The sequence below is a fragment of the Ornithorhynchus anatinus genome, chromosome 14, assembly GCF_004115215.2.
Source record: "Ornithorhynchus anatinus isolate Pmale09 chromosome 14, mOrnAna1.pri.v4, whole genome shotgun sequence".
NCBI lineage: Eukaryota > Metazoa > Chordata > Mammalia > Monotremata > Ornithorhynchidae > Ornithorhynchus > Ornithorhynchus anatinus.
Window position 1 is genome coordinate 44,362,512 of NC_041741.1, and position 24,473 is coordinate 44,386,984.

The 24,473-nt window shown below is 49.9% G+C and overlaps 1 non-coding gene across 2 annotated transcripts in view; it reads right to left on the minus strand.

Annotated features, from left to right (window-relative positions):
• Positions 1-9: 9 nt before the first annotated feature.
• LOC107546932 overlaps positions 10-24,473 on the minus strand; it is a 49,254-nt gene continuing 24,790 nt past the window's right edge. For both annotated transcript variants that reach the window (XR_003764497.2, XR_003764496.2), the window contains one exon: positions 10-200. This is a non-coding gene — a transcript (uncharacterized LOC107546932). The remainder of the gene's footprint in view (positions 201-24,473) is intronic.

The window sequence follows — 24,473 nt, forward strand, 5'->3', positions numbered from 1 at the left end:
CGCCCTCCTCCTCCTCCGCCTCCTCTTCCTCCTCGTCGTCGTCTTGGTCCTCGTTGTCCCGGGCCACGTGCCTCTTGCCCGCCCGTCCTCCTCTCGGCCCGGCCCCGCCGGCGGAGGCGTATTAGACGCTCGGCTGGCACACGTGGCTAGTGAGGCGGCAGCGACGGGGACGGGCTGGCCGGTCCATCGGTCAGAGGACCCTGGAAAGGAAAAGCCCAGAGAGGGCCGGCTGTCACTGAGGGGTTCCCGGCGGCCAGGGGAGTCGGGGGGGATAACAATAATAATAATGATAACGGTGTTCGTTAAGCGCTTCCTACGTGCCAAGCACTGTTCTGAGCGCTGGGGTGGATACAAGCAAATTGGGTCGGTTACAGTCCCTGTCCCGCATAGGGCTCACAGTCTTATTCCCCATTTTATAGATGAGGTAACTGAGGCACAGAGAAGTGAAGTGACTTGCCTAAAGTCACACAGCAGACAAGTGGCAGAGCCGGGATTAGAACTCATGACCTTCTAACATCCAGGCCCATGCTCTATCCATTATACCACGCTGCCTTTTTTCCCGTCTGTTCTGGGGGGAACTGGAGGCGGGGGGGACTGGAGGCTGGGGGGAGCCTCGGCCGCTGCTAGCTCAGCTCCCAGCGAGGCCCCCCGAAATCTTCTCCTGTTTCAGCGAGGGATCCTGGGCCTCGTTACATAAGGAAGGAACTGGCAGCTGGGTGGAAGCGAGAGGAGGAGGAGGTGGTGGTGGTGGATGTTGGGGGTGGGTGGCAGGGAAAAGCTTGGGAAGAAGGGGTGTAGGGAGAAGGGAGACTGAGCTCAATGGGAGGTGGGGTTCAGGGGGGAAAAGGGGGGCACTCAGGATCTTTTACCATCTAGACCCCCACAGGAAAAGAATATGGTTCAGGGGCACACGCAAACACACATGGTGCAGGTGGGCCTACAGGAATTCAAGTGATGACAAGAAAACAGGTGTGTGTACATAAACACACACACACACACACACACACGAATCAATCAATCTGTATTGATTGAGTGCTTATTGTGTGCAGAGCACTGAACTAAGCACTTGGTAGGGTCCTCTAAGCCAATTGTACATGTAGACTACCATCCAGGCATATATATGTGTTTGCACGCCCGCCCACCTTTCTCCCCAAGATCAATGGCTGAGAAGCCAGGTTCAATGCCTTTCCTTCTCAGAGTGAAAAAGGGAAATAATTCACTTGTCGCGTGCCCACTCTAGTGCAGAAAACAACTCCCGCATGTCCGATCCGGAGCCGAGGCCGGGGAAAGGTCAGCAGGGGGCTGGGGCTGCAGGGCGGTCTGAACCCACTTCGAGGAGGATTGTTCCGGCTCAGGGCACCATCACATGATGGGGTTGGGGCCTGCAGGATGGAACACATAAGAGGTGTCTTCCCTTTGGGGGGATGGGAGGGAGAATCTGAACCCACACTCTTTAGATGGGAAGGCCCACTCCGTCCCACCACCCCGGCTCCGGGGCCCCTACTACACTCCCTCACCCCATCCCAGCTCGGTTCACAGAAAGAACACTCCTTGCCTTGGAGAGAGGCGTCTTCCCCCTCCTGACCTCTATTCTGGGGGATGGGTCCAGGGAGAAGGGAGAAAGAGGAAGGAGAGAAGGGAAGACAGAAGGGAGGGAGGAGAGAGGAAAGAAGGGGAGAGCAGAGAAGGAGAGAAGTAAGAGATGGGAGGCAAGCTGAGGAGGGAATAGGAGGCGGCAGGCACGAAGAGGAGAGGAAGGAGACACAAAGACGATAGAAGGGGAGAAAGGGAAAATTCGATGGAGAAAAATGAGGGCTTGGTTAAGTCTATGACTCCACACTCCCTCTCATCGGAACACTCTCCCTTCCCCATTCCTGGGGGAAACTCCACAAAAGCGATTGTTAAAATAAACACTTTGCTGTTAAAGCAAAACCAATTTGCAGCACTGAGTCTCATAGGGCAGGAACAGAAGGAAGAGAAAAGAAAACAGGGAAAATCCTAATCATCAAACCTTGAGGAATAGGGCTTCCATCTAGCAAGATAGCTGACTGATCTGGGTCTGGATTCCAGGCTCAGAGACTGGGAGAAAATGATACGTGAATATTCCATAAATCAGAAAGGAAAAGGAGGTGAGAGTGAGGGGAGATGAGCTGGGGGGAGGCGGGAGATGGGCAGAGGGGGTGAGTGGAGATGAGCAGAGGGTGGTGTCTGGGAGAGGGAGGAGGGGGTGAGGGGAGATGACCAGTCTCCCCCTCTAGAGTGTAAGCTTGTTGTGGGTAGGGAACGTGTCTACTAATTCTGTTGTACCGAACAGTGCTCCGCACACAGTAAGTGCTCAATAAATTCAATTGATGATGATAAAGAAGAAGATGGTCCCCGGGAGAGGGAGTAAGAATGGAGGGGTAATGAACAAGAGGGTGGTCCTTGGGAGAAGGAGGAGGGGTTGAGGAGAGATGAGCATAGGCTGTTCCCCAGGAAAGGGAAAAGTCAGAGATATCTCCTGTTCAGACTGTGAGGCCCATGAGGGAACAAGGATTGTGTCCAAACTGATTATTTTGTAGCATTTAGTCATAATAATTATTATTATGGTATTTGCTAAGCACTTAGTATGTGTCAAGGATTGCTCTAAGTGCTGGAATAGATGCAAATTAATGAAGTCATACACAGTCCTTCTCCTACATGGGACTTACAAACTAAGAAGGAGGGCACAGAGATATTGAATCCTCATTTCACAGATGAAAAAATGGAGACACACAGAAGTTAAGTGACTTCCCCAAGGTCACAAAGCAGATTAAGTGGTGGAACTGGGTGAGAATCCAGGTCCTCTGACTTCCATGCCTGTGCTCTTTCCGCTGAGCTGTGCTGCTCTTCAAAGCACAGTGCTTGACACATATTAAGCACTTAACAAACACTGGGCAAGTCACTTAACTTTTCTATGCCTCAGTTTCCTCATTTGTAAAATGGAGAATCAATATCTGTTCTCCCTCTCTTAGTGGGACACAGACCGACCTGATTATTTTGTTTCTACCCCAGTGCTTAGTACAATGTCCAGCACATCATAATAAGCACTTAACAGACACCACTATTACTATGATTATTATTATTATTATTGCGATAGAGAGGGGGTCTGGGGTCCTCTTTCCCTCCACCATCAGGCAGGTATGGGTCTGCCCAGCTCACTGCATTTATGGGAGGGAGGGAGGCTTTGGGAAGAGTTAACAAAAGCAGCCAATCCAGAGGCTCCTCTTGGAGCCAGACAAGAAGGAGCTGAAGAGATCTTGGCCCGGCTCAGAGAGCCTGAACCCTCCAGGAGGGATCAACAGATGGGAAACCGGGAAACTCCATTCCAAGTTCCTGGAAATTCTCTGACCCTGTCCAGGTTCCCATCTTGTTTTCCCCCATCTCCTGTTTTTCCCATGCTGGGCATCCAGGAGCCCTGCTGTTCCTGAATGGGAATTTGCCTGGCCCAGAGGGTGTGATCTGTGTGAGGGATGGGGAGGATGGATTGGATGGGTGGGTGGGTCTGAGGGAAGGCAGTGAAGAGGAAATTTGGGGCCATCAGTGTTGAAGGGTGTTTCTCTGGGTATGTAAGAGTGTGTGTGTGTGTTGGGGGGGGGGGTATGCTTAGTACAGTGTTCTGCACACAGTAAGCCCTCAATAAATACCATAATAATAATAATATTTTAATAATAATTGTGACTTTCGTAAGCACTATGTTCCAAGCACTGTAGTGAATGCTGGGATAGGTATAAAGTAATCAGGTCGACCGAACCCTTATCCCACTCACAGACTAAGAGAGAGGGAGATTAGGTATTTAATCCTCCATTTTACACATGAGGGAACGAGGCACAGAGAAGTTAAGTGACTTGCCCAAGTAACAGAGCACACAAGTGGCAGACCCGGGCCCATGCTCTTTCCACTAGGTCACGGTGCTTCTCCATGATGTACACCAGCCATTTCTTTCCTTCCCTCACCAATCAGCTCCAGGGAGTGGAAAACTTGATTGACAGCTCTAACCCTCCATTCTGAGCCCCATTGCTGAGTGGACCATCTGGGACAAGACAGGGCCCATGAATTCTGCCAGGAAAAAGGGGTTCCGGCTCCCCTCCCCAGGGAGGGAGGAGATTACAGATCACCTTGCCTATTTCTTCCCTCTAGTCACCCCTGCAGCCCATCCATTCCCCTGCTTGGTACCCCCGAACCTCCATGAATGCTGAGTCTCCATCCAGGCCCCCAGAGGGGTTCTAAAAGGCTCCCGCTCCTTGCTCACCAGCCCTCAATCACCTTGTCCCCTCTTACCTAACCTGGCTACTCTCCTACTATAACCCAGCCCATTCACTTCACTCCTCTAATGCCAACCTTCTCACTGTACCTAATTCTCCTCTATCTTGCCATCAACCTCTCGCCCACATCCTGCCTCTGGCCTGGAATGCCCTCCTTCCTCATATCTGTCAGAAGATTACTCTCCCTGCCTTCAAAGCCTTCCTGAAGGAGCATCTCCTCCAAGAGGCCTTCCCTGACTAAGCCCTCCTTTCCTCTTCTCCCTCTCCCTTCAACGTTGTCCTGACCTACTCCCCTCTATTCATCTCTTCTTCCAGCCCCACAGTACTTATGTCCATATCTGTAATTTATTTGTTTCTATTACTATCTCGCCCTCTAGACTGTAAGTTCATTGTGGGCAGGGAATGTGTCTATTTATTCTTATATAGTATCCTCCCAAGAGCTTAGTACAGTGTTGTGCCCACAGTAATCACTCAATAAATATGATCGACTGACTGACTGACTGACTCTCCCATCTCCCCTCCACCCCCAAATCCCTCAGTCGACCGGCCCCGAGCTGACGTAGCCATGGAGATGGGCATGGGCTGGCATTGAGGGTGGGAGAGACCAATCTGTCCTTTCTTGGCCAGAATGGGGCTGACACCAGCACTTGGCCCCAAGCCCGGGGCTCAGCTCATCAAGAGGCACAGCAAGGTGACCGGAACCAGAGGCTGAGAGTGGCCAGGGGAGACGGATCACCTCGGAAACCAGGAAGGGGAGGACCAGCGCTGTACCGCACAGCTGGGCAAGAAAAGAAGGTACCAGCAGAGCAGAAGAGTGAGGATGGGTTGGAGGTCTGGGACAGACAGGGCAATGGTGGTCCCGCAAGAACCGGTCATTATGGGGGTGAAAGAGGGTTGGCTCGGAAAGAGAGAGATTTGGCCGGTGTCTACCACCTCCTTGGTGACCCTCCCTGACTTTCCCAGGGCTCGGGAAAGAGAGCTGATTGGTCAGAGTTTGGGAGTGTGATTGAGAAGGTGGGAAAACTTGCTGGGCACACAGGCATGAGTGTCAAAGGACCAAAGGCAGAGACGGGTGGGGTGAGGGGAGAGAAGGAGAGAGAAGGAAAAAGGAAGAGAGGAGAGATAGAGAGGAGAGAAAAGGGAGAGGGGGGAGAAACTGCACTGTTAAACAGAAATTGTGGTGTCTGGCCCTGAAATTAAAATGCAGTCAGTGTCCACAACCCAGTGGATGTTGGGAAACCAGGGTTATTCTACTGTTGCTTAAACTCTGCTAGGAGCTGCCCCATTACAGACAGGAATCTTTACGCCCACGGCAAGCCCCAGGCCTCTCTAGAGAATGGTTCCGAGATTCAACAAGGGCCCTCGCTCTCTCTCCTTCCCCACCCCCTGTCCCTGCCTCCCTATGCAGCTGCTCACTGCCCACTGCCCACTGCCTCCTTTTTCACCTCTCTCTTCCTCATGCTCCTGGCCCTGAACTGGTTGGGGCCATGCCTGCTTCATTCTGGATCTGCCCAATGCCAGCTCAGTGACTATTTTTTCTTGAGATAAATTGTTTTGGGGAAGGAAAGGAAAGGAAAGGAAAGGAAAGGAAAGGAAAGGAAAGGAAAGGAAAGGAAAGGAAAGGAAAGGAAAGGAAGGAAAGGAAAGGAAAGGAAAGGAAAGGAAAGGAAAGGAAAGGAAAGGAAAGGAAAGGAAAGGAAAGGAAAGGAAAGGAAAGGAAAGGAAGGGAAAGGAAGGGAAAGGAAAGGGAAAGGAAAGGGAAAGGAAAGGGAAAGGAAAGGAAAGGAAAGGAAAGGAAAGGAAAGGAAAGGAAAGGAAGGAAGGAAAGGAAAGGAAAGGAAAGGAAAGGAAAGGAAAGGAAAGGAAAGGAAAGGAAAGGAAAGGAAAGGAAAGGAAAGGAAAGGAAAGGAACCCTGACAAAACTTACAGCGAGATCGGGCCCTTTTACAGGTCTTTTCCCCTGGAGGAAAGCCGAGAGGTGGGATTGGGAGCTGGGGAGGGAGAGTCACAGCCGGGGACCAAAAAGCTTGCAACGCAGGCAAGAGGCTGAGCCGTGGAAATCTTATTTGCCGCGATAAGCTTTGGCACTGGGTTCTTCCGTCTCGCCCTGTCGGCTCCCCTGGCAGGGTGGGGAGGGAGGCGGGGTGTCCTCTCAGGTGAAATTGTGACCTTCTGTATTCGGGTCGTGGTGGGGAATTCCGGAGGGTTTGTATCGAGCCCCTCGGCTACCCCTGCCCGAAGAGAGGAGGAGGCTGGTGTCGCCGGGGGCAAAGGGGAGGCCTGAGCCTCCAGAGGGAGTCTCATTCCAAAAGCCTGCTGGGGGTGGAGATGGGGGGGGGGGAATGGTCCAGGATTCAGAACCCCCCGACCTTAATCAACCCACTGTTGCATTATATCATGGTCTCTAACCACCAAAGCAAGGCGTGTTCCAGTATAACCTAGCACTTTGCACTACATCCCAGCACACCTTAACACATCCTAGGATGTCCCAGCATGCTCCAACGCATCCCAGCACGTCCAATACATCCCAGAATAACCCAGCACAACCCAGCAGGTCCCAGAACTTTCCAATAAATCCCAGAACATCCTAACATATCCTAGGATGTCCCAGCATCTCCCAGCAGGTCCTGACACTTCCAATACATCACAGCACATCCTAGCACATCCCGGCACGTTCTCGAACATCCCGTGTCCCAGAAAATCCCAGCTCATCCCAGCAGGTCCCAGCAAGTGAAGAACACCCCATGCTACTAGAAAGTCAAGGTTCCTCCTCCTGGAGGAAGACCATGCCCTCCAGGAACCCACAGCGTCATTCCTCCACCCCCTCGTGTACCCCCTGCTTCTATGTCATTCCTCCTACTGGGGTGCCCTTCCCACCTCCTGCCCTGGTTGGGGCAGCCATTCCCCTTTTGGGAAGCTGGGCCAAGAGAGCTCACAAAGCCCCTTCCAGAGCTCAATTCATTCAACCCATGTCAGAGGCTCTTCCCCAAGCCAATCCTCCCTTTATACTAAAATCCCTTCACCCTACCTCCTCCTTGAGGCCTTCTCAGATCAGATCCTTCTGATTCCTGCCACTGCCATAACGCCAGGAACTTCTTAGCTTGTATCATCTCAATTAGAGGTTTGGAGGTGGATGTCTGTGGGTCTTTTTGTGTTCACTGGAATAGCTGTGTGTGGTCTACTCCTGATTATCCACCACGTGGATTATCCACAATGTGGATCAGCCACAGTGTGGGTTATCCTCCAGACCAGAATTTGGTCTCTGGAGGTGGAAACAGGATGCTTAGAGGAACTTAATGATGGTTGAACTCTCCTAACATTCAACCTCTTGGGTACAGCACTCGTAAATACCCCTCTGCCCCAGATAACCGATCATGGACCTATAATTTATTTAATGTCTGTCTCCCACACTAGACTGTAAGGTCCTAGTGGGCAGGGAATGTGTCTACCAACTCTGTTGTACTGTACTCCTCCAAGTGTTTAATACAGTGCTCTCCACATAGTAAGCACTCAATAAATACCACTGACTGATCGATTGATTCTTCCTGAGCCTTCTAACCTCCCAGACTTTGCCTGCTAATAGCCCACTCAGGATGTGTTATCTGTTAAATTAAAAAGCGTGATATTTGTTGAGTGCTTTCTATATGCCAAGCCATTGGTGTTAAGCACTGGTAACTACAATAATAATGAGGTGGGATTCAGTCCGTATCCTATCACTACTTCACCCCATTTTACAGGAAAGGAAATATGGGGGTCAGAGAATTAATTAATGGTATTTATTGAGTGCTTACTGTTGGCAGAACACTGGACTAAACAGTGAGAAAGTACAAAGCAGTAGAGGTTGGTAGACACGCTCACTGCCCTAAAGGAGCTTGAAGACTAGAAGGGTAGACTAGAGGGGAATTAAAGTAAATTACAGACAAAGAAATAGCTCACCGAAAAGAAGCTCAGTGACTTGTCTAGGATCACGCAGCAGGCCAGGGATGAAGCTAGGATTAGAACCCAGGTGTCCCAACTCCGTGTCCTGTGCTCTAACCACTAGGCCAAGCGGCTTCTCAAATTAATTCAAATTCTTCTTGGACCTACTGATACCTTCTTCCTGACCAAACCCATTGTAGTAATGAACTCCAACTTCATCCCCTAGATTCTATTTTCATCCCCTAGATTCTATTTTCATCCCCTAGATTCTATTTATTGCTATTGTTCTTGTCTGTCCACCTCCCCCGATTAGACTGTAAGCCCGTCAAAGGGCAGGGACTGTCTCTATCTGTTACCGATTTGTACATTCCAAGCGCTTAGTACAGTGCTCTGCACATAGTAAGCACTCAATAAATACTATTGAATGAATGAATGAACTTCTTCCTGTTCCCTGGCTGTAAAAATGTTTCCATGTGGTTGTCTGGAATCAACAATATTTGAGCTTTGATGGGAGCCCCTTAGCCTGGGTTGGGAAGCACGCTTTGCCCTGACATTGCCCTGCATTTTGCTGCTCGTTGCCTGGTGTTTTGCTACCCCCCACTGCAGGTGAAACCAACCCCTTGAGAGTGAGCAGTTCCAGGGTTTGTGCGACCCCTCTGCTGAGCTGCGCTGTAGCTGGGAGCTGTGCACTCGAGCTGCAGCTGTAGCTGGGAGCTGAACGCCTTGTGGAAGCACTTCCATTATTTCTCCTGAGATGCATCACCTCAGTTATCCCTAGGTATCCGGAGAGTGATCACGAGGGTTCAGCTCAGTCCACGGCTTCCAGGCCTCCCTCTGATGAGCCTGGACCTAAACCCTGGGATCACCCCAGTCCGATCAACCTCCTCGAAGCCTCACTGGACCAGGACCAGCCTGGGCCTGAAATGGGCCACCCAGGGCAGACCTTTTCCCTAGGGTCTCTTGGGCCACCCCTCTGATCTCCAAGGCAGTCCAAACCGAGCTGGGTTCTTCAGGGGGCCTGGGGAAGTAGGCAAAACACCGGGCAACGAGCAGAAAAATGATGTGAGGTAAACCATTGATAAGTGACGTAAACCATTGCCTTAGAGTGCTGAGGGAAAAGGATGATCTCACAGGGCCTCCAAAAGATGGCAGCCACACAGACCTTCCAAAGATGGCAATTATGCAGGACTTCCAAAAGATGGCCGTCACTGGGCAGGGATTGTTTCTATCTGTTGCCAATTGTACATTCCTTTGTACCAGTGCTCTGCACATAGTAAGTTCTCAATAAATACTATTGAATGAATGAATGAATGGCACCCACAAGGGACCTCCCAAATAAAGATGGCAGCACTTCACCCTTCTCAGGTAGAGCCAAGTGATCTATCTGTTAGCAAATCGGGGCTGAGCTGCCCTGAGCTTGGTCAAGGGTCAGCCACGGGAGCTGTTGGGGCAGGACTGCAGTGACAAGGTATAGGAGAAATGCTGTTCCGCAAAATGTTGGCATGACGTCATGTCATGTTGTAAGTGCACAAAGTGTGACATAATGACATCAGACGGAGCAGGGGTGTCGTGATCTTCCCAACCTGGGGTTGCTGATATCTGAAGCCCAGAGAGACTGATGATCCCCTTCACCTGGGTACCTGGGAGACCCCCGCCCCGCCCTTCCGCCTCTTCCCTACCTTCTCTCCCCTGCCCCACCCTTCCTGCTTGCTCTAGTGCCTGCCTGGGTTTCTCTTCCACTGCCAAAACACAATGACTGTTATAATTAACAGATTATCTCAGTGCGACAGCTTTGTGGTCCTTTGAAAATTAGGTTGAATAACAAGATCCTGGCGTATGGTAATTTCTTTTCTTTTCATCTCTGGAATATTTCTCTCTCTCCCCGCCTTGTTATGCACTGGGGTTTCTCTCTCTTCCCCTCTCGGTGCACGCCTTTTCCTCCGGAATGCTACTTCTAGGGGTGAGGCCAGGTTGTGGGCTGCTCCGCTTTCTTTACTTCTCGCCTCCCCATTCGTACCCTGCCGTGGCACTGGGAGGCGGTGGGGGTGGGGGGGAGGAAGGGGCGATGGGAAGGGCTTCGCTCTGGCCCTAGGAGGAGGCCAAGGAGGAGACTTCACTCAGAACCTGGAACTCGGGATGTGTTGGCTTCTCTGGTCTGCCCCCGGCCCTTGGCCTCGGGTGCATCAACCAGGCCATCAGGGATCGGCGCTGAGCCCCCACGGTTCACGAAGCCCTGTGGGGAGGGGCAGAGGCAGAATAAAGTTAGGAGCTGTGGGGTGTAATGACATCACCCAAAAGCAGTCTGGAAGCAGTTTGGCATCATGGGAGGAGCAGGGGCCTGGGAGTCAAGGGAGCTTGGCTTCTAATCCCAACTCCACCACTTGCCTCCTGTGTGACCTTGGGCAAGTCCTTTGACTTCTCTGGGCTTCATCTGTAAAATGGGGATTCAATACCTGTTCTCCTTCCCCCTTAGGCTGTGAGCCCCATGTGGGACTTGGACTGTGTCCAAACTGATTATTCATTCAATTGCATTTATTGGGCGCTTACTGTGTGCAAAGCCCTGTATTAAGTACTTGGGAAAGTACACTATGATAATAAACAGACTCATGCCCTGTCCACAACAAACTTATCTACACCAGCTCCTAACATATAGTAAGCACTTAACAAATACTACCATGTTTATTGTGAAAATCTGTCTGAACCCCAAACCCTGAGCATGTCTCGAGGGGACCCCTCCATAACCTGCCTTGCTCCAGGTCCATTGCGTCCCCCTCCCAGGTCCCTCCTAATACCTGTGCATTCCACCTCAGGCAGAGGGAAACTGGGCCTTTTCAAATCTTTCCTTCCACTGTTGCCAGCCCCCTTTATTTTTTATTGGTATTTTTTAAGTGCTTACTATGCGCCAGTTACTCTTCTAAGCGCTGGGGTAGATAAAAGCTAATCAGGTTGGATACAGTCCATGTCCCACATAGGGCTCACAGTCTTAATCTCCATTTTGCAGATGAGGTAACTGAGGCCCTGAGAAGTGAAGTGATTTGCCCAAGATCACACCGCAGACTAGTGGTAGAGCCAGGATTAGAACCCAGATCTTTTTTACTCCAGGCCCAAGCTCTATCCACTAGACTACGCTGCCCTTCTCCCCGACCCGGCGGTATGCCTGGAGCCTCATTCTCTTTCCAACTGAAGCAGAGGTGGGCCCAGAGACAGGCAGGAGTCAGCACAGGAGACAAGGAGCCCAGAGTGGAGAGTGAGAACAGAAAGGGAGAGGAGCAGAGATAGTGTCCAAAGCAGTCAGATTCTTCAGTGGGGACTCCGAGGGGCTCACTCCCTAGCTTCTTCTTATTTACTCATATTCATGTCTGTCTCCTCCTCTAGACAGTAAGCTCGTGGCTCAGTGGAAAGAGCCCGGGCTTGGGAGTCAGAGGTCATGGGTTTGAATCCCGACTCTGCCCCTCGTCAGCTCTGTGACTGTGGGCAAGTCACTTCACTTCTCTGTGCCTCAGTTCCTTCATCTGTAAAGGGGGGTGAAGACTGTGAGCCTCACGTGGACAACCTCATTCCCCTGTATCTACCCAGCGCTTAGAACAGTGCTCTGCACGTAGTAAGCACTTAACAAATACCAACAGTATTATTATTATTATTAATTGTATTTATTGAGCACTTATTGTGTGCAGAACACTGTACTGAGCGCTTGGGGGAGTGCAAAACAACAATAAAAAGACACATTCCCTGCCCACAGTGAGCAGGGGAGAAGCAGCATAGTTGGAGAAGCAGCATGTCCTAGTGGATAAAGCACAGAGCTGAGGAGTCACGGAACCTGGGTTCTAAACCCGACTCCGCCACTTTTCGGCCGTGTGGCCTTGGGCAAGTTAACTAATTTCTATGCACCTCAGTTTATTCACCTTAAAGCGGGGTTTCAGAATCTGTTCTCTGCTTAGACTGCAAGCTCCATGTGGGACAGGTACTGTGTTTCGTATCTACCCCAGTACTTAGAATCAATCACTCAGTGACATTTATTGAGAGCTTACTGTGTGCAGACCGCTTTATTAAGTGCTTGGGAGAGTACAATTAACCGAGTTGGTAGACAGGTTCCTGGCCCATAACGAATTTACAGTCTAGAGGGGACATGCTTTAGCAGCACGCTTAAACACATGCTTAGCATCATCGTATAGTGGATAGAGCACGGGCCTGGGAGTCAGAAAGACCTGGTCTGCCACTCTTCTATTGTGTGATCCTGGATAAGTCACTTAAATTTGAGAGGCAGCATGGCATAGTGAGTAGAGCCCGGTCCAGGGAGTCAGAAGGTCGTGAGTTCTAATCCTACCTCTGCCACATGTGTGCTGTGTGACCTCTAGGCAAGTCACTTCACTGGGCCACAGTTCCCTCATCTGTAAAATGGGGATTAAGACTGTGTGCCCCATGTGGGACAGGGACTGTAGCCAACCTGATTTGCTCGTATCTACCCAGTTCTTAGTACAATGCTTGGTACATAGTAAGTGCCTAACAAATACCATTATTATCACTATTATTCTCTGTGCCTCAGTTACCTCATCTGTAAAATGGGGATTAAGACTGTGAATCTCATGTGGGACACAGACTCTGTCCAACCCAATTTGCTTGCGCTCACCTCAGCGCTGAGTACAATGCCTGGCACATAGTAAAAGCTTAACGAATACCACAATCATCATAAAAAAGCAATTAATAAATACCAGTTTATTTTTATGACCACCCTCTAAATTCTTGCAGATTTCATCCCTCAAATCTCCCTCCTCCATCCCCGATTAGCCTCCTTCAACTCTCCTGCTCTCTCCAGCTCCATATTGCCCTTGTTTGCTTATGCGATTCTCCCAGTTCATTAATACCCACCTGCTCAATGGTTGATCCAACTTCCCATAGGCATGCAATATTCATATTTCCATAATCAGTGACTCACGCACCCTTTCAGAGGCCTTCAGAAGTCCCATTAATCATTTAGACACACCTGCATATTCATTGCCTTCTGTATTAATACATGCCACCTTATTACCACAAGCCTGCTGCCTGCATTAAATGATGCACTTCAACTTCATTCATTATTAAATTTCGCTGATAAATGATCATATCGCACCTTTGGAGAAGGGGTTGGCCCTCGGTGTGTTGAACTGGAGGACGGGAGACCTGGGTTCCATTTTTAGCCTCAGGACCATCTCCCTGGGTGACCTTGAGCAAGTTGCTTGCCCTTTCTGGGCCTGCTACCTTCTCTTTAAGAGAAGATGGGCTTCCTGCACGTGGTGCTGAGGCTAAAGGTTCCCTCCAAGAAGCGATGAATGCAGTGTTCTTACATCTGATGTCCAGACTGACATAGGATCCCCCTTTCCAGGAACAGCAAAGCAGGAATTATTGAGCATGCACTGGATGCAGTGCATTGTAGGAAACCATAACACAATGAAGAGATGAATTCTCAGGCCCACAAGGAGCTTTGGAGAGAGCTGAAACGCACATCCTGTACATTTTCACGGGCTGATGAAGCCCCTTGAGGGCAGGCCCTGTACATTGGACCTTTCTTGGATTCTCCCCTCAGTGCCTGATCCAGGGTTCTGCACACAGAGGAAGCTGTATTGAGACTGAGTCTTTCCCCCGTCTTCTCTCAAGGTCGGATTTTACTTTTCCATTTTACACAAGGCAGGAGAGGCCCAGAGAGGCTCAGTTAGTGGAAAGTGCATAGAATTGGGAGTAGGGAGACTTGGATTCTAATCCAGACTGCTGTGTGACTTCAGTTTCCTCATCCATAAAATGAGAATTAACTTATTCTCCCTCCCCATTAGACTGAGAGAACCCCCATGAGTCAGGGACTGTGTCCAATCTGATTATCTTGTATCCGCCCAGGTACACAGTGTGGCACACAGTAAGCCCTTAAATACTACTATTATTATTATTGTTAGTACTACATGCAGAGCACCATACTAAGTGTTTGGAAGAGTAACACAGAATTAGTAGACATGATCCCTATCCTCAAGGAGCTTACAATATAGCAAGGGAGAGAGACCCAAAAGTAAATTCCAGATAGGAGGAAGTAGTCGAGCATAAAGATCTGTACCAAAGTGTTAAACTGGGATCCGGTTGGCAGAGGGTGGGGGGTGAGTGTGTAGGTGCTTAGGTGATGTAGAAGTGCTGAATTGGCAGTATGGAGTATAAAGTGCTCAATAAATAAGATTGAATGAATAAAACAGATAGATTCAAAACTCGGGATATTAGGAATCAATGGGAAAGCTGGCTGCTTGCTTGCTTTCTTTTTTTTTTTAATATCGTGTTTCTTTCTATTACTATGTACCAGGTATGTACTAAGCACTGAGGTAAGTATACAAGCAAATCAGGTTAAACACAGTCCGTGTCCCACATGAGGTTCACAGTCTTAATCTCCATTTTACAGATGAGGTAACTGAGGCCCAGAGAAGTGAAATAATTTGCCCAAGGTCACACATCAGAGATGGTATCGGAACCCAGGTCCTTCTGCCTCCCAGGCCAGTGCTCTTTCCAGTAGCCATGCTACTCTCATGGGGAGGTGGGGTGCTCCCTGGTTGCAATGACAACCCAAGGCAGGACAAAGGAGGAAAGAGAGGGACAGAGGCAGTGGAAAGAGCCAAGTAGAGAGTAACCTGTGATCTTTAATTCCCAGGTGACTATAGCCATCTGATCCCAGGTCCGCCGCTGGGTGACCTTGAGCAAGTCCCTTTACTTCTCTGAGCCTCAGATTCCTCATCTGGGGACTCAATTTGTTCTCCCTCCTCCTTCGACTGTGAACACTGGGTGTGACAGCAACTGTGTTCAACCTGATTATCATGTATCTACCCCAGTGCTTAGCACCGTGTTTGGCACTAGTAAGCACTTGACAAATGCCACTATGAAATTACTAGCTTGCAAGAAGTTTTACAGAGGAAAAGCAAGGCATGGGCGCAACCTTTGCCTTTGAGGCGCTCAAAGTCTACTGGGGTAGAGAGAACACACAGAACAAATCCACAAATATGCAAACAGACCTAAAGCGCCAGAGACGCAGATATGTACATGGACAAACATGCCCGTAATTTAGATGGTCATTATTATTATTTATGATACTAATAATTGCGACAATAAATAATATATAATTAAATTATGTCACTATTTGCATATAAATGATAATTTATATAAACTAATTGTATGCTACATCATTAAATAACAATTATGGTAATATAGTCTAATATAATGTATTATTTACAATGATAGAAGAGCAGTGCTTGGCACATAGTAAGTGCTTAACAAATACTATTATTATCATTATTATTATTAATACCTTGGCTTTTATATACTATCTAATTTTTGCCCTCATAACAACCTGTGAGGTAGGAAGGAAGGCAAGTATTATCATCCCCAGGTTTCAGGTGAGGAAACTGAGGTAGAGTGATTTATAAATTCTGGGAGGGAGTGGAGTCACTGTAGGAACCAAGTCAAGAAGGATTTTTTTAAATGATATTTGTTAAGGACTTACTATGTGCCTAGCACTGTACTAAGCGCTGGGTCAGAGACAAGTGAATCAGATTGGATATAGCCCATGTCCCACATAGGGCTCACAGTCTTAATTCCATTTTACAGATGAGGTAATTGAGGTATAGAGAAGTTACGTGACTTGTCCATGGCCACAACACAGACAAGCAGCAGAGGTGGAATTAGAACCCAGGTCCTCTGACTCCCAGATCCATGCTCTTTCCCCCAGATCATACTGCTTCCCAAATACGTAAGCACTAACTCATCTATACATCCTCGTCCTTCTTCCTCCTATTTGTAATTTTTTTTAATGTCTGTCTCCCCTTCTAAACTGTAAGCTCCTTGAGGGGAACGATCATGCCCATCAACTATATTAAACTGTACTTTCCGGAGAGCTTACTACAGTGTTCTGCACACAGTCGATGTTCCAGAAACAGCTGGTTTTTGATTGGCTGGTTGATTGGAATCCGGAACTTGAACAGAGGTACAGGAGAAGAGGGTAGTTAACAGTTGGTTGAACTGTGGCCTATTCCCCACCACCCTCTGGTGCCTCAGTTTCCCAAGTGGAAAAAAGCGGGCAATGATATATCCCTCCCTCCAAGACTTGTCATGAGGCTCAGAAAGAATACATGACTACTTTACTAAGCTAATGCTCCCTAGGGTTCAGGACCCAGACAGAGAAGCTTCATGGCCTATTGGATAGAGGACGGGGCGGGGAACCAGAAGGACCTGTGTTCTAATTCCGGCTCTGCCATTTGTCTGCTGTGTGACCTTGGGCAAGTCACTTAGATTCTCTGTGCCTCAGTTCCCTCATCTGTAAAATGGGGATTAAGACTGTGAGCCCCATGTGGAACATGGACTCTGTCCAACCTGATTAGTTTGTATCAACCTCAGCAGTGCCTAGCTTAGTGCCTGGCACATAGTTAGCGCTTAACAAGTACTATTAAAAAAAAAAATAGGCACCTGCTTATGGACCCATTTCTACCTGCCCGAGGAATTCACTCCCCCTCCAGACCGTAAGCTCATTGTGGGTGGGGAATATGCCTGTTATAATGTACTCTCCCAACCGCTTAGTACAGTGCTTTGCACACAGTAAGCGTTCAGTAAATACAACTGACTGACTCACAGGGCGGTGGAAACTCTAGGCTGCTTGACTACAGGCATCCAGTTAACTGAGTACTTATTCTCCTTGCCTACCTGTGGTCAGGAAAAATGCCTGTTTGGAAATTGGCAGGACAAGGGCTAACATTAAGAGGCTGGAAGCCCACCTGCAGTTACTGAGAGGGAGGTAAGGGGCTGGGGGAGGTGAGGGCATGAAGGAGGAAGTAGGGAAGGGGGGCTCAGAGACAGCATGAAAGGAAATGAATTTCTCCGTGAAACACTGAAATACCTTTCTCCTTTTCCCCTCCCCCCAGTTCCAAACTAGACAAGCCAAAGGGGGAAAAAATAGAGAGAAATTAAACAAACAAGTGATAGCTGATCAGCCAGGGAAGAATAACTGATTTTTTTTATGAGCTTGTTAACATTTGTGAAGTTAAGTAATCCTAAATTTATGCCATTAATTTGCATGTATTAAAGATTTCTCTCCTCGCTGTGAGTTCATAGTCATTGTGAAACCTTTTTTAAAAACGCCATTCCCCCCTCCCCCCACTAGTTTTGTTTAGCACCATTGATATCATTATTTATTTATTCACTTGATTATTTTGTGCCCAAACTCCCAGTCCTTTCCTTAACGTCCCCCTTCGGACCCCAACTCTTGTCCCAGAAGAGACTCCCTTCTCTTTCTCCCCTGGTGAGAGGGTGGAGGGAGGGTGGTATCCTTTGGTCCTAGGATGCCCCAGAAACAGGAGAGATTGGTGGGGCTCCCTCTCAATCCCAACCAAACCTAAGAGATTGTGGGGCACTCCTGTCTAGGCTACATTCTGGAAAAGAAAGTGTTAAGAGCAGGCCAGAGTCTGCTCCAGATTTCATATTCTGCTCCTTCTGGAGCTGGCAGGCCTGGCAGACACCTCATAAAGGGCTGGAGCATCCCATCCCCGACTCCCCCAAAGGCCCGAGAAGAGGGTGTCTTCCCCTTGGTTCCAAGTTCAACCTCACCGCCCGACCCCATCCCACTCGAAGGAGCTCCTTAATCCACCTAGGGTCTTCCTCCCCACCATCCTTCCCTGACTAAGTCCTCATTTCCCTTTCTTCCCCTCCCTTCTGCGTCACCCTGATTCGCTCCCTTTATTCACCACCCCTCCCTCAGGCGGCAGCACTTATGTCCATATCTGTAATTTATTTATTTATATTAATATCTGCCACCCGCTCTGGACTGTAAGCTCATCGTGGGCAGGGAATGTGTCTGTTTATTGCTGTATTATACTCTCTCGAAAACTTAGTACAGTGCTCTGCACACAGCAAGTGTTCATTAAATATTATTAATCGATCGATTCTTCCTCCGCCCCTAGATGTCCCAGTGGGGCCACGGGAAGGGGCGCAGAATGGTCACTGGGGCGCTTCCCTCCCCACATGGACCCAGGGGGTTGAGAAAATGGGGTGAGGAGAGGCTTTCAGCCACCCAATTCTGTGAACACCCCAGCTTGACCCAGGAGGCTCAGGCCTAAGCAAGTGTCACAGCCTCTCCACGCCCTCTCCCAGGCAGCTCCAACAAGGCCCAGCGGCCTCTCACGGGGGCCTGGGAAAGGCCAGTTTCCCACTTGTCGGTCCTGTCTTGGGGTGCTGAGCCCTTGGGAGAGGCGAGGCGGGCAGGGGAGGATGGTTCCTTTACACTCTGGTTTTCGGTTGCTCTGGCAACGCGAATAATGACTCCGCACTAAGGATCCATCTGCGATGTGCTGTAATAGGTGGTTTGGGTTCTCCCACTTGTCTGTTTGTTTGTTTGTTTGCTTGGAGGATAAGAGTAGTGCGGAGATGAGCAAAGGAGGGGAGGGAACTGGTGGGTAGGAGTGGCACGTGGCACCCTCGCTTCCAGACACCCAGACAAGCAGGCACATACACAAACATACACACAAACACACACAGAGATGCAGGCACCTACACCATCTCCCGCAGACACCCAGACAACCAACCCCTCTCAACACCCCCATAGTTGACACACACAATCCCGTATAATCCTAACCCGGTACGGGAACTCAAATCAGGGCACCAATGGCAGCGATGTTGGGAAACACCCCAACACAGACTCGAACAGCCCTCCTCCCCCAGCCCTCCCCTCACACCCCTTGACGATCGGGCACAAGGTGAGCCTTGAGGGGCATGGATTTTAATTATGGTACTTGTTAAGCGTTTACTATGTGCCAGGCACTGTTCTAAACACTGGGGTGAATACAAGCAAATTGGGCTGGACACAGTCCCTGTCCCACGTGGGGCTCACATTCTCAATCCCCATTTTAGAGATGAGGTAAGTGAGGCACAGAGAAGTGAAGCGACTCGCCTCAACGTCACACAGCGGACAAGTGGCGGAGGTGGAATTAGAACCTATGATCTTCTAACTCCCAGGCCTGTGCTCTATCCACTGCCCCATGCTGTGGCTGTCACACGCACCTCCAGGCATCCCTCCCGCACGGTTTGTGGGAGCAGTTACTGACGGTGCACCCTGCTCTGTTTCTGGCATTCCGGGCCGGGCACTGGCCAGCTCCCTGTCTCCCTTCAGCCTGTGCCCAGCCCTCTCACTCTACCATCCCAGCTGAGGGAGAATGGGATCTCCTTCGTTCCTTAGCTGAGCTCCTCCCCCTCTCCTGTCTGCCCATCTCTACAACTTCCTAGCTCCAGTCCTGTGTACCGCAGCCTGGCCTCCTCAGATCTTTTGAGGGAGGGGGGTCTCCCCACCCACCCCACCTCCTGGAACCCTGCTATCTCACGGGAAAAAGCCCAATTAGCAATCAATCGTATTTATTGAGCACTTACTGTGTGCAAGAGCACTGTACTAAACACTTAGGAGAGTACAATATAAGGCTCTTCGGGCCCCCACCCCTTTGGTATCAAGCTTGGGAGTGGGGTCCGTCCCAGATGGAGTTGCTTTCTAGAAAAGGGAAGTGGAGGCTAGAGATAGGAATCCTCCAGGAGGCTGGTCAGCCCCTGGCTACCGAAACTGTCCCCAAGACCTGGACTGAGGCCCCTCAAGTCACGAGCTCCCAGGACCTGGCCCGGAGGGGGCACTGCCCTGGACAGGGCTGGTGGTGACTCACTTTACCTGGGAGGTACTATTTGGCCTAGGCCTGGGTTAGAAAAAGAGTCTTGTCCCCTCCCTCTCTCCCTCCCTCCAGCTCTGGCCAGCCCAAAAAGGCTTTCGGCTTCCAATTAGACTTCGCTGATGCTTCCCTTCCCAACCCTCCATCTGCTCAATTAGGGAAACGGGGAGAGGAAAAACAAATACTTAATTTCTAATCTAATCAATCCTCCTCTCCCTAACTCACATTCTCCTGGCTCAGGGGCCCACTTCCCGGGGAGGTGAGGGGGGCAGCGAGGGGGACTGGGATGCCAGCCCTTCCCACCGCCTCCCAGCACCCTGTCTGCACAATTTTGGAAGTGGGAGGACAGTTGAGTGTGTTTGGAGGGCGTTGGGGAGGGGAGTCTCAAGTAAATGTCACCCCCTCCTCTCAGGGGGTTTGAAACTGGCCTGGGACCATCCCTTCCAGCTCCTCTCCTAATCCAGTCCTTAACATCTCCATTCCAGGAAAAGACTTGTCAGGAGGAACCCGGGACCATCAGGGCCTTGCTGAAAGAGGGAGGGGGCACTCAGCCAGACAGCAGTAGTAGGGAGCAGGGGGTGGGGCAGCATATGCTGGTCACTGTCCAGCTTTCTGGCACCACCAAATCATGTGAAACCATCACGTCTGAGGCTTCACGGTGGGAGCGGGGGGCTCAGCGGGCTGCTGGGGTTGGGAGTCGCTCAGCTCCTCGCGGCTCTCCCGTCTCCAGTAGCAGCTACTGTCAGGGTAGGGGCTGGGCTGGGGTAACCCCACACAAGCCGCGTGGCCCAGTAGATAGAGCACGGACCTGGGCGTCAAAAGGACCTGGCTCAAATCTCACCCCCATCACTTGTCTGCTCTGTGACCTTGGGCAAGTCACATCACTTCTCTGGGCCGCAGTTACCTCATCTGTAAAATGGGGTTTAAGACTGTGAGCCCCATGGGGGACAGGGGCTTTGTCCAATCCGCTTTGCTTGTATTCACCCCAGCACTTAGTACAGTGCCTGGCACATAGTAAGTGCCTAACAAATACTACATTTATTACTATTATTACTACTAGCGAGGGAGGGAGAGGAGGAGAGGGAGACTCCCAGAGGTGAAGTTAGGGAAATTTCAAGAGCTGGCAAGAGAGATGGAAAATCACAAGGGGCAAAAGAAAATTTCCCCCAAAAGTATAATCAACTGCTGCAGGGAAAGGGGAACTTTTTGTGGTATGCTAAGTGCTTCCTATGAGCCAGGCATTATTCTATGCACTGGAGTAGATACAAGTTAATCAGGTTGGACACAGTCCATGTCCCACACGGGGCTCACGATCTTAGTCTTCATTTTACAAATGAGGTAACCGAGACCCAGAGAGTTAAGTGACTTGCCCAATGTCACACAGCAGACAAGTGGGGGAGCCAGGATTAGAACTCAGATCCTTCTGACTCCCAGGCCACAGGTCAGATCCTTCTGACTCTATACACTAGGCCATGCTGCTTCTCTACCTCAAAGCAACTCAGTAACAATAAAAATTGTGGTATTTGTTAAATGCGTTCTATATGCCAAGCATTGTGGTAGATACAATACAATCAAATTGGACTCAGTCCCTGTCCCACAAGGGGCTCCTAGTCTAAAGGGGAGGTAGAACAGGTATTTAATCCCAATTTTGCATTTGAGCAATCTGAGGTCCAGAGAAGTTAAGTGACCTGTCCAAAGTCACATAGCAGTCAGAAGGTGAAACTTGGATTGAATCCAAGTCTCCTAATGCCTAACTTTCTACTAGGCCACGTGGAGGGCAAATCAGCAAAATAAAAGGGGCTTCGAGAGTCTGGAAGGCGAAGACTGAAATCCGTGAACCTTGCTCTACAAGAAGAGGTAGAAGAGGAGAGAGAGGAGAGATGGAGGCCACCGAAGAGAAGGAAGAAAAAGAAAGGGAGCTAAGGGAAACTCCCATAGCTTCCTTTCCCTTCTGACCCTAAACCTGGCTTCTAAAATCCCAAGAGCCTCAGCCGAGCCTGTTTTCCAAAACTGAGGGTGTCAGTTCTCCAAGACTGAGTTGAGCGAGTCTGACCTATTCCCCACTGGGCCAACCGTCCTCCCATTCTCCTCCCTCGCCTTCACTCAGGCCTCATTAGCTCCCTCAGCCCCGTTTCCTCCCACGATCCTGGCCAAGGATTCTTCCCCTTTCTGCGGGCCTGATTCTCACTCTCTGGCTGACCAGCTACCCTCTCATCTGTTCCCCCCTGCCCACTGAGGTTGGTATCTTTCATTTGTCCCAGTCAGTGTCGGGGGGTAAGATGCCTACACACCCTTCCCCCTTGGGCACCACCAAGGGCCCAGCCCTCTCACCCCCTTCTTTCTACGGGCAGGCAGCTCGGGGACCCGGCCTCCTTCTTCCCCCGGCTCCACCCCCACTCCATTCCCCAGATCCCGAAGGGAGAAGGGGAGAGCACTCTCCACTCCCCCGAGGGATCCATAGGGAAGTTGAGACCCACCTTCCTAGCTCTCTCGCCCAGCTAGGCCAAGAGCAGAGATTAAGATCACTGAAAAGGAACTTAAGGCTTCTCCTCTCCAGTCACCTGGGGCTCCCAAGGCTGCTGCATCTCTGTCCCATCACAGGCATGTCTCAGGTATCAGTGGCTCTGCCTATGGCTCCTGAGGACAACCAAAGCTGGCCATAGTTCCATCTAGATACAACTTTCCAATCAACAGAACTGGGTCAGCTTTGTTCCAGTCTCCAGCTGGATTCCAGGTGACCCATGGCGGCCCTCCTACAATCCCACAGTCCCAGAACTCGGAGGGGCCTTCTGAGGTATCCTGTCCAACTCCCTACCGCCTGGCAGTGAATGCTTACCACATCCAAGAATGACAGGGGGCTCGTCTTTTCTTTTCCTAAGTATCTCCTAGGACAGACACTTGGTGGTTCTTCCCAGGGACCTGCTCCAAAATTTCATCCCCCTGACAGTCCAGACGTTCTTCCTTGGGTCTTCCCAGACTGCCCTCTTCCTCCTGCTCAGTCTTCCATGAGGAGAGAGAAATAGGCCAGCAGCCTCTTTCCCCACCTCAAAGGGAGAAGAAAAGTCTGGGTTTGCCCAAATCTCAGCTTTCTGCCGATGCTAAAAAATTTCTCTGAGGCTGGGATCTGCAGCTCCAGGGAAGAAACTGAGGACAAAAGATGGTGATGGACAAAAAGCCCCACAGGGAGTCAGAAGAAGTCCCAGGAATAGAATCCAGGCATCCTGAGTCCCAATCCCTAGCTCCATCCAATGACTCCCAATACCTTTCAGAGAGAGAGACAGACAGACAGACAGACAGAGAGAGAGAGAGAGAGTGCAAACCAACATCTCTTCTGAAAAACACAACTAGATCCCCACCATTGAACTAAGGAAATTTTCCCATCTCAACCACCACTGACACCCCCAAATCTGGCCTAGAGTGTTGGCCCCAGATCGAAAAAGTCAAGTTTTGAGTGGATGACTGAATTCGAGACACTGGGGCAAAAAACTAGTTTGAGAGGCCAGTGGGTCTAGTTTCCCCATGGGGAAGATATTAGTGAGTGTTGAACTGTCCCAAGGACTTAGCACAGTGAGTTGCACGATAGAGTTAGTAAATGCATTCCCTGCCCAAAAGGAACTTACAAACCAGAGGGGAAGACAGACATTACAATAAATTACAGATATGTTCATAAATATTGTGGAGTTGAGGATGGGATGAAAATCAAAGGGTAATGGGAATAAAGAATCGAGTGCACAGGTGACATAGCAAGAGGGGCAAGAAGAGGGAAATGAAGGCTTAGGAGGGAAAGGCCTCTTGAAGGAGATGTGATTTTAATAAGACTTTTAATGTGATGAAAGTGATAGTCTGTTAGATATGGAGTTCCGGGCCAGAAGGAGAATGTGGATAAAGGGTAAGCAGTGACATAGATGAGAAGTATGGTGAGTAGGTTGCCATTCGAGGAGCAAAATGTGTGGGCAGTTGTACTAGGAAATCAACAAGGTAAGGTAGGAGGGGACAAGCTGAATGAGTGCCTTAAAGACAAGGGTAAGGAGTTTCTGCTTAAGGCAGAACCACTGGAGGCTCTTGAGGAGTGGGGAGACATGGACAGAACATTTTTTTAGAAAAACGGTCCAGGCAGAAGAATGAAGTATGAACTGGAGTGCGGAGAGACAGAAGGCAGGAAGGTCAGCAAGGAGGCTGATGCAGTAGTCAAGGTGGGATATGATAAGTGCTTGGATCAGTGTGGTAACAGTCGGATGAAGAGAATGAACAGATTCTAGAGATGCTGAGGCAGAATCGACAGGATTTAGTGACAGACTGAATGAGAGAGATGAGTCATGGATAATGCCAAGGGCAAGGGTGTTAAAAAGGAGAGAGTGGTATTGTTGCCGGGCGGAGGAGAGGGCACAGTTAAAGTAGGCAAGGGTAAGTTTGAGATGGACAAGGTCAGCCTGGTGTCTGGATTTCTGCCAGGAGCGCTCCCTGGCTCCTGCACGAGAGCAGACGAAGTGTATTTGTGGAGGTGATCGAGGGCTGTGGGTTGGTAGTACAACATCACAGAGGGACAGGCGAGGGAAGGAGTTGAGTTCAGTGGAGAGGCGGA